At 56.2% G+C, this 11146-nt stretch overlaps 1 long non-coding RNA gene across 1 annotated transcript; it reads right to left on the bottom strand.

Moving 5' to 3' along the window:
* Positions 1 to 3614: 3614 nt before the first annotated feature.
* LOC139074461 (uncharacterized) lies at positions 3615 to 5172 on the bottom strand. The gene is made up of 2 exons (XR_011524089.1): positions 5012 to 5172; positions 3615 to 4437 (listed from the first exon to the last, which is right to left on the bottom strand). It is a non-coding gene; the product is annotated as an uncharacterized lncRNA (long non-coding RNA).
* Between the last annotated feature and the right edge of the window lie 5974 nt (positions 5173 to 11146).

Raw genomic sequence — 11146 nt, 5'->3', positions numbered from 1 at the left:
GCTCCTTAACAACTCAAGTTCCTGGGCCTCCCCCAGTTCCTACTCGATCAGCCTCAGGGGCTGGGGGCCCAGGAACCCGCGTTTCAGCCAGCCCCCCAGGCGACTCCAGCCCACTCCAGTCAAAGAACCGAAGAACCTCGGGCCCAGGGACAACAGAGGTGGGGAAGCCCTTAGCCCCCGGAATCCTCTGTGCCGTGCGCCCATCTCCACGCTCCCTGGGGGCCGCCAGGGAGGCGGCGTGTCCCAGCGAGCACGCTCGAGCCTCAGCTTTCCCCTCTTCTTTTTCTCCAGCTGCCCACACTGCTCACACGTTCCCCGCAGTTTCTAAATTCAAAACGGGGCGGTTTCAGCTGTGGATCCACTCCCCTCCCCAGGCACGTGCCTCGGGAGGCTGCCACCGGGCAGGGGCCGGGCTCCCTTCTTCTGCGACTTGCAGGCACGGACAGGACGGCGCCTGAGGGCCCTGGTGCAGGCTGGGGGTGGGGGGGGGTGGAGCCGGGGTGGGGGCTCCCGGACCTAGAGCACCCCTCTGACTTTCTGGACTCAGCCAGACCTGCCAGCTCCTCCCTTTCCGAAGTGCCAGCTTCTCCATCCATCCCCGGTGGCAGCTTGGGGGCGTCAGGCTCACCTGCAGAGGGACACCCATGCAGGCCCCGGAGCTGGCGCTGGGGTGCGGGCGGGAGAGTCTGACACCCACTAAGGCCCCTGCGATGGCCGCCTGCCTCATTCGCTCACAAGCCTTCGCTGAGCACCTGCTGAGTATGGCTTGCCGTGCTGGGTGCTGGGGGGAGAGGGATGGGGGGCTGTTTGGGGGCGTAGAAAGAAATAGAAGACGGGGGAGTGGAGAAGCCCACACACAGGTTAGAACAATCGCTAAACAGCATGCCAGGCAAAGCGGAGCACATCATCTAAATCTAGTCTGCCCGCGCTCGCTCAGCAGGCCCCGGGCTGGGTGTCTCAGAAGCACGGGGTGTGTGCTGGGGCCTAGGTGGGGCAGGAAAGAGGCAGGGCGAACGGGACTTGGGTTCTAGTCCTGAGGCCACTACAGACTTGCTGTGTGGCCTTGGGGAAGTTGCTTACCCTCTCTGAGTCTCCGGCTCCCCACGCCACCCTTGCTCTCCCCAGTATATACACCCTGGAAAATGGCAGACCTAAACCAAATCTGCCTGACACTGAGTAAGGGATGGTGGCTTCTTGGTCATCTGAGTAGACTCAGCTGGAGGTCTGAGATCCCCCCATCAGGCAATATAGGGCAATGGTTAGAAGCCCACTCCATCACTGACACATCGAAGTCCCATCTCCAGGATGGGCACAGCTCTCCCGTGATTGGGAGGAGGACCCCAGGAGATAATGCGGCTTGGGCGGGGGCGCCCAGATGGGCTCTCAAGGATGTGGTGGGGGATGTGTCGCCCATAAACGGGCACTGGTTCCCCCTTTGCTGTCGTTCATCTTGAACGGCAGTAGGGACTTTGCGGGGTTTCAGAGGGAACGAAAGCAGAGAGAGGTTTGCTTCTGTGAAAGCCCACAGGAGGGTCCGGGCACAGGGACACCGGGCGCAGGGCCTGCACGGTGCCTGGATGGCAGGAAGCGCTCGAGGCTCCCGGGGGGCCAGTAGGAGCCACGCTTCTTCCCTCCCGCCCCTCTCTTTCACATCACCCGCTGGCTGACTCTTCTCACCTTCCTCCTCTGCCAGTCTGCTCCCTGGAGAGAACCGGAGCCCTCCGTTTCGTCCACCTCCAGCTGGGCCTCTCCCCTCACAACTTGGTCCTGGGCTGGGCGTGGCCCCTCCCCTGACTGGGCAGCTTATGGTTTCGGAGTTACTGGGCAGGGTTTATGAATAGAGACCTGTGTTCTGATTCCACTTTGTTAGCTGCTGGCTGTGTGATCTGGGACAAATTACTTAGCCTCTCTGTGCTTCAGCTTCCTCCTCGATAAAAAGGACTAACTGACCCACCGACGTCGCAGGGCTCCTGTAGAGATGAAATGACAGAAGCATATGAAACCTTAGGAGGGCCGAGCACTCAGTCAACGTGTTGCTGTTCTTCAGGTTAAAGCCACGTGGGCTGTTGGCAGCCTTGTGTCTCCCCAATTTTAACAGGGCTGTCTGCCTGCATGGACCAGGCCTGGCGGAAATCGCAGGAGTAAATAACAGGAAGGATCCACGAGCATCGTGGTCAGCATCGAAGTTGCAGTGGAGAGGGGAAAGACAGGAGAGCCTGGCGGGGTGTCTCCGGCTGTGATGGGTCTGACGGCGTCAGGAAGGAGCAGCTCGCTGACGCCTGCTGGGCAGCCCTGCACGGCCAGGGCCCTGGCACATCCCACGAGCCTGTTGGGGGCTGGGTTCAGCAGTAAAGGCTCGCGGGAGGGAGGAAGTCTTGACGAGGGCCTCGCAGCAGCAACAGGAGGAGCAGAAGCTGAGTGAGGACCCGAGCTAACTGATCTGGGCCCTGGACGGTTAAAATTCTCCTCCGCTTCCTCCGCCAAAAGTGACCTTATCATGGCCAAACAGAAGAGGAAATTGGATGCGACCGCATCTTACGCATCTTACGTAAATGTCTTTGAGTTGTTACATCCTGAGTGCAAACGAGAGAAGATTCCAGCTACTTCAAAAATCTGAACTTGAAGGGCCAATCTATGGCCATACGGTCAGAACTGAAACAGGCAAATGTGCTCACGTGGCCGACCTGTGTCAGCATAGACCGAGGAATCAAGGAATGTGTACGTCAATAGTATCCAGACATCGGGCTTGGAGCTGGGCACACAAGCCCTTGTTTTTTTCTAAGCCGGTGACAGAGAGCCTGGAATGGTTCAGGGGGCCGTCCCTGGACACCAGCAAGAGCCAACAGCCCAGGAGAAATTTCCTGCCCCAAGCAACCCGGCTGGTAGCGGCCCAGGGCCGTTAACCCCGTTTCCCCCCCGGTAACGGCTTTCCTTCGTGGGTGCAGATCGTTTAACTCCAGGAGGACTGGGGGTTACATTCAGACAGGCTTATGAGCATCAAAACCATGGTGTTTTATTTTTCCCTTCTATGCTTCTTTGTACTGCTAAGATAATTTGGCCCATTAAAGCGCGAGTCTAGTCATTCTAATTTAAAGTGTAATCGAGTAATTAACTTTGATGTGTGAGTTTCAGTTGAAATCTTACGAAGCTTATGCTCAGTAATAGAATATTTAAGAGCATTTTAGGTTCACCCCACATACACATTTCACTTACTAGATGTAAAAGGATTAAAGTACCCTGAGAGATTTTGTTAAAAGCAGTTAAATGAATTAAAAAGGACATCAAACAGATGACTTGAAGAATTTCTTTTGAGACATACATTCAGAAAAATCCCCAGATGTTAAAGAGAGCCAGCCCCAGATGAAGAAAGCTAACACTGCTGGAACCCCAGAAACAGCGCGCCGCCCCACCTCCTCCAGTCACCCCCTCGAGGGAGGGAAACTGCTCACGTTACATTTATAAACACCATATAAATTATTTGAGGCATGTTTCATTAATTACATTTGTAAACAGGCCCAAATATTATTCAAAGATCTCTTAGAAGCGGTTGCTAAAATCTGCAAGATATAAACAAGAAAAGATCTGGAAGCAGATTGAAAAGCTTAAGACTGGACTCCGGTTAAGAATTTGGCAGTTTAATAAATTGAACTCTAGTTATTTAAACTTGAAGTAAACTTCTGAACGGTCTTTTCTGGGCACAACAGCCGCTCGTGGAATAGCCACAACACTTAGATGGACATGCGTGAAGTCTGGTGCAAAGTCATCGTCCCAGGTCCTGATGGAATTTTCTTTAGATCACGCCCCCTGCTTATGTACCTTCCTTGGGCTGGGGGTTGGGGGGGGGGCGCATCCCCAATTCCCAAGGCTGCTTCTAAAGCCACAGGCTTTGCAAATCTAACGCTTTTCCTTAAATGACTAAGTGACCTCTGATCTGTTTCACAACTCTTCAGATAGACAATGTGACATATCTTGTTCATTACTTTTAATCTGTACTCTAGGATAGTCAGTTAATGCAAGCAGGAGTACGGGCACCATGGGGCGGGGGGTGGCGAGCATTTAAAGGACTCATCAGAAGCCCACGATTCATAGGGGCCACTGCTAGCATTTCGGTAGTCTTTATCCCCCATCAGCACCAGAGGGCTAGTTCATTTGCATAATGGGCGTAGACTGACTTTTCATTGGCGAAGGCAGGGGCGTGAGCAATGTGTCGATTGGCTGGAGACGCGACTGGGCGCTGTCACTCTTGCGGAGCAGCATCTTAGAACCCCGGGGTCCCGCAGCCCTTGGACCGCGCTCCAGGTTCAGAATTTCCGTCTGCTCCCGTGGCTGGTCATCCGTGCAGAATTTCGTTGCCTGCCTCCTTCTAGAATCTCGGTTGAATTCAGCACTAGGATACCGTTGCATCTGCCTTGGGTAAATTTTTCACGCAAGGAACATCTAAAGGAACAGAGACCTGGCACTGTGCAGAGTTCCAGAGCCGAGAGTTTTGGGGCCCACCTCCTAATATGTAATGTGTGCTTGCGAATAAATGTGTGCGTGTGTGGCCAAATGCGGGGTGAGCTGTGCTTTCGTTGTAACTTACCGCCGAGCAGCCAGGCTGTGAGGAGGAGAATGTGAGCCCTTCCCTCTCTCCCCATGTAAGAAGTTGTTAATACTTGCTGAGACGAGTCCAGTATTCCTGGATGACCCAGTTGGTTTAGCGGACAAGCCCAGCGGTGGAGGTAGATGGGGGGGGCGGGGGGGCGGGCGGGGCGGGATGCTATGGAGGAGGCTGGGAGACATATCTTTGGGTGGGGATGCTCCTAGCCCTGTCTCCTCGCCACTGGCTGTCATCTGCTCCAGCTCTGGATGGGGGTATTTGGGGCTCAGCTTCCTCAGACGATGTGACAACCTGCCACAGGCTGTTGTCCTCACCCCTGGCCAACCCCACACCAGGACCTCAAAGTTGGGGGGGGCGGGACTTCTTCTTAGATTAGGGCCTGGGGCTCCTGTGGGATCCTGCTGTCCTCACCTCTCCTTGATGTCAAAGTGGCTGCTCGGTGCCCACTCTCACAGCATCCTACAGCCTAGCCACCTACGGGTGTGCATGTCAGGGACAGCATCCAGGCTGGCTGGAAGGGTCAGTGACTTCTCTTCAAAGTGCTTCCAGGAGGTCCACTTGAAAATGGCTCTCTTGAAAACAAGACAGCAAATACTAAGCACGATGCCTCCCGCTCCACCCCACCGTCCCCTCTTCCTTCCTCCTCCCTCCCGGCCTTCCTTTCTTTCATCCTGAGTCTGGAGCTCTCTGGGCCTGAGTACGAGCCAATCATATGTACGTTTTATAACTCATTCTTCAGGACCCACACTCAATCTTAACGGATGCTGACTTTTTCTTCCTCTTCCTGCTTCTTCGCCGCTGCAGAACAGCTCAAAGCGGGGCCCTGAAGAAGAAAGACATCCCTTTTGGTCTAAACCCACAAGGTCACTCCAGGCATCCCCGAGGCCACACCAACAGTAGGCCCCTACCCGCATCCCCACCAGCATCTCCAGGCACGTACTGTTCCCGGAGCTTCCAGAACTCTCCAGACCCTGGGCAGAAGCAGCCACCCCCCCCCCCCGCCCACCGAGCCTGGGACGAGTCCCTCCACTTTGGCTCCCCCAGGCCTTCTAATGGCTGCCTTCCCCGCCTGAGCCAGGGTCCCCAGCCAGCAGGGAGCTCTGTATTGTCCTCACATCCGTGGCTGGTCTCCTTGTCCTCTGAGCCAGCCAGCCCATCCCAGTTCTCTGAGCGTGTGGCAACTTGGAGGAAAATAGCTCGAACAATGTGGGGAAGGCGGCTGGATGGGAGGGAGAAAGGTGGCTCAAAGGGGGCGGCGTTCGTGGAGCCATTTTTAAACGTCATGTATAAATACGCTGCTTGTTAGGATCCCGGGAGAAGACGTGGGAGGAAGCGGGATCGGAGGCCCTGATGGTCATGGCTGCCAGCTGGACTGGCCTGAGCTGGGGGCGAGGTGGTTAGAGGCCTTTTATTCATGCTCAGTGCCCCTCCAGCAAAGGAGCCAGTCCCCCCTCACCCACCTCTGCCCTCGTCCATGCTGTCCTTGATCTCAGAAGCTGGCTCTGCCTCTGGGAGGTGACAGTGGACCACGGCCCCTCCATTCCACCTCTCACGTGTGCACTTTGCCTAGTGACCGCCCTTCCTGGCAGTTACTTCCTCTCAGTAGGGGTTGTTTGGTCCAAACATCCACACTCTCCCATGTGTGATTAGGAGCTGAGCCATTTCAAACCATCCAGATGGGGCTCAGACTCTGCACTTTGACTTCTTTGCTCCTTCCAGGTACTATAAGCGTTTCTTAACCCTTAAGGATGTTGCAGAGTCTGGGATTCTGAGAAGAACATGGATTTGGAGTCAGAAAGACCTGGATTTGAATCTGGTCCCTTGGACTCACCAGCTGTGTGACTTCGGGCAAGTCACTTAACCTCTCTGTGCCTCTGTTTCCTCATCTGTAACGTGGAGATTTCTAAGTTGTCCTAGGGGTTAGCAAGCTTATGGACCAGATCAATTTCCTGGCACACCCTGAGTGCTCCAGAAGTGGCAGTACCCCCTGCTCCCCTCCCCTGCCTGGGTGTGGAGGGCGGGGAGGACCCCGGGGCTGCATGGTGAATCTGAGCCTGGCTGCCCAGCGGAGCAGGGCTGGGGGTGGTCCCTGCCGGCCGTGCAGGGGGCTGTGTTTCCACAGCTGGAGAGGCCCCAGCCCCAGAGTGCACAGAGGCCTGGGAGTCCCTGCCCCGCCGCGGGGCCCGGCCCAGCCCAGGGGCCTCGGGTGGAGGTGGACGGGGCCATGAGAGTGGCAGTGGAGGCGGCCGCCCCTCTGAGCCGGGAACCATCGTTAGTTGTTCTGGCCCATCAATGGGCTGTCCCCATCCTCTGGCCAGAGAGGAGTTTGGGGACCATAATTATCTGCGATTACTCTCTTTGTGCCTCAGAATGCTGATTCCACGCTGTCCCCCCCATCTGCCCAGCCCTTCCCGGGGGCCCTGCCAGAAATACGCAGGCAGGAGCTTCTTGCTCAGAGAGACGGGCACAGCGAGCTCCTCCCTCCACGTGACTGTGCCTGTGGGAGCCACGGCCTGGCACCAGGAAGAGGACTCTGCTGAATGCTCCGGTCCTGAGCAGCAGGTGCCAGCTCCGTCCTCTCTAGCTGGTAAGGGAGGTAGGCTCATGAAAAATAAAATCCTTGGGCCGGCCCAGTGGCATAGCACTTAAGTTCACACACTCCACTTCAGTGGCCTGGGGTTTGCAGGTTCGGATCCCAGGCATGGATCTACGCACCACTCATCAAGCCACGCTGTGGCAGTGTCTCGCATACGAAATAGAGGAAGATTGGCACAGATGTTAGCTCAGGGCCAATCTTCCTCACTAAAAGATAAGAAAATAAAATAAAGTCCAGCCCAGGGCAATGTGGCCAGGTGGTATAGGGCGTAGACTGAATCAGGACGGCCTGGGATCCCACACCTGCTCCCACTCACTTGCTGTTTGGCCTCAGGCAAGTTAGGAAGCCCTCTGGGGGGCCGTGGGGACCTCTGCCTCATGAGGCCTCCCACACTCGTATTGTTACAGGAACACCCACACTCCTGTTGTTACAGGAACGCCACACTCCTGTTGTTTGCAGGAACGCCCACACTCCTGTTGTTTGCAGGAACGCCCACACTCCTATTGTTACAGGAACGCCCACACGCCTGTTGTTACAGGAACGCCCACACTCCTGTTGTTTGCAGGAACGCCCACACTCCTGTTGTTACAGGAACGCCCACACTCCTGTTGTTGCAGGAACAACCACACTCCTGTTGTTTGCAGGAACGCCCACACTCCTGTTGTTTGCAGGAACACCCACACTCCTATTGTTACAGGAACGCCCACACGCCTGTTGTTACAGGAACGCCCACACTCCTGTTGTTTGCAGGAACGCCCACACTCCTGTTGTTACAGGAACGCCCACACTCCTGTTTTTGGCAGGAACACCCACACTCCTGTTGTTACAGGAACACCCACACGCCTGTTGTTACAGGAACAACCTCACTCCTGTTGTTACCAGAACACCCACACTCCTGTGGTTACAGGAACACCCACACTCCTGTTATTTGCAGGAACGCCCACACTCCTGTTGTTTGCAGGAACACCAGAATTCAAGTTCCAAGTTGGAACTTTTATTTGATATGTCTGCCTCCCTCCACTAGACTGACAGCCCTCCTAAGGTAGGATCTGCACCTTTTTTAAACACAACTGAATGCCTGCAGCCAACAGTTGTTGAGCACTTACTGTATGCCAAGTACCATTGACAGTACTGTAGATCAATGAACTCATTTAATCCCGGAAACAGCTCCATGGGGAGCAGACTGTTATCACCCTCTCCATTTGTGGAAACGCAGCAGGGCGGGGAGTTCACCCAGGCTGTCTGGGTCCAGAGCCTGTGCTCTAACCACCAGGCTGTGCTGCCTGGCACGTGGAGATACTCAACAGACAGTGCTCGTTCATTTATTCCCTCCATCCTTCTGTTACTCTCACTGAAGAGGGGTCCCTCCTGGCGAGTTCAATCAGTCTCCCCCAGAGTAGGTGTCTCACAAAGTGGGTACATTTGCAGCAAATAGGAGGCCACGCGGAATCATTTCCAGAGTCATGGCATCCCCGAACAAAGGGAGGCAGGGGTATTTACTCAGATGAGGAGTGAATATTCAAGAGGGAATGGTGGGTATTCGCTTTGCAGGCTCAGCTGGAAACATGCGTCCACATGCAGTGCAGGGTACGTCACGAGCCCTGAGCTCCTCCTGGAGAGAGCTCAGCATTAACAGCAAGGCCACGGCCACAGGCCTAGCTCTCATGCTGAGGCCTGGTCTGGTTCAGGGTGGTTGGTGACGGCATCTCCTTAACGTAACCAAAGGAAAAAGGACAATTGGGATCAACAGTTGAATGCAAACCGAGCCTTGAGTTCCCTGGGGTGACGCGTGGTGACCCCTCCTCCATTCAGCAGACATTGGTGAGCCCCACTAGCTATAGTGGGTGCCCTGTTTCAGCTGCTGGGGCTCAGCAGCAAAGAGACCCAGGTTCCTAGCATCTCGGAGGGGACATCCTGGTAGAGGCCAGACAATAAAAAACCAACATACTATGTCCGGTGGCGAAAGACGCCCAGAGGACGAGTACCGCCGGCTGAGGGGCAGGAGAGGCAGGGCAGCCCTTCTGGAAGGGGCCAGGGAAGGCCTCTCCAGCACAGACCCGAGCACAGTGAGGGAGACCTGCCTGGGGACGTCTCTGGAAAGCGCATTCCAGGCAGAGGGAACAGCACAGGCACAGACCCCGAGGGGGGAACGTGCATGCCATGCGGGAAGGGGGAGGGGAGAGAGCGGAGACGAGCTGGGCAGAGAGGGGGCTGCGAGGAGGCCGTGGGGTCTGGGGGACCGGCAGAAGGATGGGGTTTTACTTCAAAGGCTGGGAGCCGCTGGACGGCTGCACGCACGCGTGAACGAGAGAGCACGCTGGTGGCACTGGCCTGTGTCTGGACTCCGGGGGCGGGAACAGGGGGCAGGGACAAGGGACAGATCTTTTATGCCCTGTCCTCCCGCAGAGCCTCCGCAGGTGGAGTTGCAAGCCCGGGAGGGGTCTGGGTGCCCGGGGTGGGCGCTAGCACTGCCCGGCCTGGGTGCAGCTGGGCCTGAGTCCACCTCTGCCTCCCTGCCCTTCCACTCCCCTTCTGTGGCTCCCACCTTCGGCTTCGGAAAACAAGGTACCTGTCCCCTGTCTTGCACCGGCGCTGGCCAGGCCTCGCTCAGAGCTTCAGCCGCTTTGCTGACTTGGTGGGTGGGAGGTTGGAGGGGTCAGAATGATTCTCGAACCTCGGCGTCAGAAAGCCAGCGAGACCACCTGCTCCCCTGCTCTTCAATCCCCTTTTCAGCATCTCTGCTTACACACCTGAAAGGACAGGGAGCTCACCACCTTACAGGGCAGTGTGTCACCTGGATGGCATTCTGTCTCTTAGAAAGTTTTCCACAGGGAATTAAATTTTGCCCCCCACTAGCTCACACAGAGCCGACCAAGCCTTCCAGAGCTCAGAGATGCAAAGTGCTCAGCCCTGGGCTCCTCTCATAAGAGGAGGGGTCCCCAGGGGGCGCCTGTCTTTCTATCGACTCGTGACTGATGCTCTCCCTTCCAAGGGCTCAGGGTGCCCGAGCCCCTCCATTCTGGGCCTCTCCCGAGCTCCTTGGAGGGGGCTGAGGACCATAGGACAGGGCCTGCAGACTTTGAACCCACTGCCTCTACCGCCGACCTGGGCAGTCCTTGGCCATTGTCCCCAGTCTTCTGCTTCCCTTCTGCATAGTTTTCTCCCAGAGACTCCCAGGGCAATGCTCTCTCAGGGAGCTCCAGAAGAGTGGGTGCTCCTGAGGAACCAGCCTCTGGGCTGCCCGGGGGGAAGAGAAAAGCCAGAGCGTATTTTCCCTCACTCTCTTCTGCCCATGGAGAGCGGTTCCCAGGAACTGAGAGCCCCCTTGCCTTGAACAGTCTCTCTTTGTCAGGCACCGTGCTGAGCAGGGCTGTCGAGTGCAGCTGCGGAAGTTGTGTACTGCTCAGCTCCCTGGAGTTGTGCAGTGGCCAACTTGAACTCCCGTACGTGGTGGTCCTGTAAACACTTGGCCTGCTTCGTTTCATTTGTTCCCACAATAGCCCTATGAGAGCAGTGCTATTAGGATGCCTATTTTATAGATAAGGAAATGGAGGCGGCTCAGAGAGTGTAATGAGTTGATTGTCAAAACAGCGAGGTAGGGACCAAGTTGGGATTCAAGAGCCAAAGTCGTCACCGTTGTGCTCTCATGGCCAGGAGTCCCACATCAGAGGGTTTGAGGATACGGACTTTGGAATTGGCCTGGCCTCAGAGCCTGGCTTCATCGTTACCACCTGCTCTGTCTGACTCGGGGAGAGCCACTCTGAACTTCTGTCTCCTTTTCTGTAAAAGAGAAGTGAATTTACCTCACAGAGCCGCGGGCAAGGCTCAAAGAGACGGCACACATCGGCATAGCTGGCACGGCCCAGCGCCTCCTAAGAGGGAAATGAACGGTGGCTTTAAAAACCCACACTGTCCGGAGGTCCCAGGCAGGGCCGGGGGCCATGTCGGGG

The sequence above is a fragment of the Equus przewalskii genome, chromosome 11 (assembly GCF_037783145.1).
Source record: "Equus przewalskii isolate Varuska chromosome 11, EquPr2, whole genome shotgun sequence".
NCBI classification, from domain to species: domain Eukaryota; kingdom Metazoa; phylum Chordata; class Mammalia; order Perissodactyla; family Equidae; genus Equus; species Equus przewalskii.
This window is presented reverse-complemented; position numbering and strand designations above follow the sequence as displayed.